The 3,227-nt window shown below is 52.8% G+C and overlaps 1 long non-coding RNA gene across 1 annotated transcript; it reads left to right on the top strand.

Annotated features, from left to right (window-relative positions):
* Positions 1-492: 492 nt before the first annotated feature.
* On the top strand, positions 493-2,394 carry LOC114009465 (uncharacterized). The gene is made up of 3 exons (XR_003550873.1): positions 493-642; positions 781-1,090; positions 1,359-2,394. It is a non-coding gene; the product is annotated as an uncharacterized LOC114009465 (long non-coding RNA).
* The last annotated feature ends 833 nt before the right edge of the window (positions 2,395-3,227 follow it).

Here is a 3,227-nt window from a genome sequence, read left to right as displayed (position 1 = left end):
CCAGATTCTTACTCCTAACCATCTACTGCTAATATTTATACATGGATATTTTTCCTGCAGCTCAAACCGTGCATGTAAACGACTGGATTCCAGACTCCCCTGGGAGGCAGTTTGCATATGCTAAATGCAGACCCAAAAGCTACATGCCCACCATGGTCTGAGTCCTGATTGGATGGACCTGAAACTCACCAGGATCCTGGCAAGATGGCAGACAGAATGAAGGGGTTGCGCATGACCAGGCTCCTGCAGGCTGCTTCCCCCACCTGTCTCTGGTGCATCCACACGTGCCTATCATGAACAGCAACAGTGATCCCCTGCTTCTCCCTCTCTCTCTACTACCCTACCCTCAGTCAGGAGAGAAGCTTTGAAGTCATTTCTGACTCCTTTCCTCCCTCACCTCACATATCCGATCAAGTGCCATTGATTCCACTCCAAAACGCCTCTGGCTTGTGCCCTTCCTTTCCATGACTATCCTCATTTTGTTGTCAAGTATATTTATTATTTTTCCATGCGTGAGTCACAGAGAGGAAGACAGAGATCCAACACCCAACAGAGCTTTGGCACTCCCATCGATCCACTCCCAGCCTCTGCCAGCCTGGATCATGAGTGCAGTGTGCCAAGCGCTCAGGGAGTTCTCCAAAGGTAAACTGGCGCCTTCCCAAAAGGGTCAGGGAGGCAGAGCGTGCTTGTTTGTCCCTGCTCCTCTGTCTGGCCTCCTCTCTCCTGGTGTGAGGGCCTGACTCAAACCTGAATTCTAACAGCCCTGCATTCATCTTCCAGCCCCCTCTGCTCTGCCATGAACGCTCTGAAACAGAGATTATTTTTCTCTCCCTGAAAATATCTGACGACTGCTTATCACTTACGAAGCAAGTCTGAGCAACCGAGCTCGTCTCCAAAGCCTTCTTCCCACAGTCCCTGCCCCTCTCTCCTGCGCACTACCTCCCCGCGGTGCGTAAGTCACCGCGAACATTCCGGAACGCTCCGCAGACTCTGCCCGACTCCCGCCCTCCCTGCGACTCCCGTCTTTGGTCCGCTCTGCGCACTCTGGCCCTGTTTTACACGATAGCTGTCTGCCCTGTTGCAGGCAAAGGTAAAAACGAGCTCTGCCTCCCGCCCTGCCCTGGTTGGCCAGGTCTACACCTCAAAGGCAGCCATGGAGTAAAAACCCACATTGCTAAACCGAGTTGGGGGAGGGGCTGGCAGGGAGGGAGGGTAACGCTCTCTACAAGTCTTCACAGCAGAGACGCGATCAGACCTCTGGGGCGAAGGGACGTGCTCCCCATTGCTACGTAAAACTGGGTTTCCCAGCACAAGTGGTTCCCCAACTGATGGACACGCCCGTATTTTCCCCACTCCAGGATCCGGAGGACGGAGGCCTAGGAGCGAAGAGCCGGGTCAGGTCCCCGGGATAAAAGGGGAAAAGCGACAGCCGACCTGTGATTCACAAGAGCAAGAGGCTGTAAGGATCGCACCTCCTGATTGGAGCAGACAGAATCAGACAAGTTTGCGGGCTGCTCATTGGCTCTGGCGCGGTCAGGCGCTGTTGGGCTGTTGTAAATGTAAATAGCTCTCGCGGGCCCCGGGTCTGTGACCGACAGTAACCCCGGGGAGTGGGGGTGGAGAGGGAGGCCGCTCCTCTCCATTCATGTCTGCTGCCAGCCAGGCCCAGACAGGCAGGCCCTTTCGCAGAGGGGGCTGGGCAGGACGAGGCGGAGGGCTGCGTCTCCCGACTTGTGAAGCTTGAGCTGAGAGCAAAACGCCCACCGCAGGTCTGAGCCGAGGCTTCCTTTCTGCGCCCAGCTGTGACTGCTAAGACTTCACGCCATGTTCGTGTGAGGACGGGTGTGCTGCAGGTCGCGAGGACGGTGGCTGTCGTAGGTGTGCCCTAGTGACCACAGGGAGGTGCAGCCTGTCCTTGGCTGCTCCTGATCACAGTAACCTATTTGTGGAAAAGGCAACAGTGGGCGGTTGGCCTGATAATAGCCTTCCTACTAGAGGGAGAAGCTGCTCCCACCCTCTGCTCCAGGGGAAAGGGACGCTGGGGAAACTGACTTTCTTGGAAATAAAAAGAGGAAAGGGACAAATGGGTACATGGTGAGAATCAAGGACTGGTGGAAATGTAAAATGGTGTAGCCAGTGTGGAAAAAGTTGGGTAGTTGCACACACACAAAATGAAACATGGAATTACCCCATGGCCCAGCAGCTGTGCTCCTAGGTGACACTCAGGTGAACTGAAAGCAAGCGTTCTAGTCACAGTAGCCCAAGAGGGGAAACAGCTCGAGTGTTCATCAATTCTTGGATCAATAAAGCAGTGTGATACAGAAAGCAGTGGAATATGAACCAGCTATAAAAAGGAATGCAGCACTGGGGAACCAGCACTTAGCGTAATGGCTATGTCGCTGGACTCCCACATAGTCGACCGCGGTTCACGTCCCGGACCCGGTGGCTTAAAACTCACGCCGGTCACGCCAGGCTCGTGTGCGTGCGTGCCCAAGATCCCGAGAGGAGAATGGAGGAGAAGGGATTGCGGCGCGACCATCCCCCCTGGGGGGTGATTTCTCGCTTTCTGTCTCTATGTCTCTCTCTGTCTGTCTGGCGAGCGCACGCGCCCTACAGTGAAAATCTCTCCAAAAAAAAAAAAAAAAAAACTCTCCAAAAAAAAAAGGAATGCAGCACTGAAACAGGCCGGCCGGAAGCACTGTGCTAAGGGAAGCCAGGCCCAGGTCATAAGCTGTTCCGTGTATATGAAATACGCATGTACATGAGGTGTGCATAGGGGTTGGGAGGGTGTGGGGAGTCACCGTGGAACAGTATGGGGTTTTCTTCTGGAGTAATGAAATGTTGGAACTACAAATATTATTAATAGCCTAATATTATACATGCTCTAAATGCCACAATGATTTGTTTTGGGCCTGCCACATGGCCTGGTGATTAAGAGAGTCAGACCCTATATGCTTGACTGAAGGTTCAAATCCTGGCCCCAGCAGCTTGAAAGACATGGGTACATGTGCATGTGTACCCCAAAATCTGAATGGGGTGTAGAAAGGTAATAGGATTGGTGGGGCTGGCAGGTGGCATGGTGATTAAGAGCGCTGGACTCCCACATGGCCGACCATGGTTCAAGTTCCAGACCTGGTGGCTTGATTTCTCACTTTCTCTCTCTCTTGCTCACTCTATTCTTCTCTGGTAAAATTTAAATAAATAAGTAAATAAAGTTTTAAAAAAAA

Source organism: Tupaia chinensis, unplaced genomic scaffold (assembly GCF_000334495.1).
Source record: "Tupaia chinensis unplaced genomic scaffold, TupChi_1.0 Scaffold000539_1, whole genome shotgun sequence".
NCBI classification, from domain to species: domain Eukaryota; kingdom Metazoa; phylum Chordata; class Mammalia; order Scandentia; family Tupaiidae; genus Tupaia; species Tupaia belangeri.
Note: the sequence above shows the minus strand (reverse complement) of the source record. Positions and strands in the feature narration are given on the sequence as shown.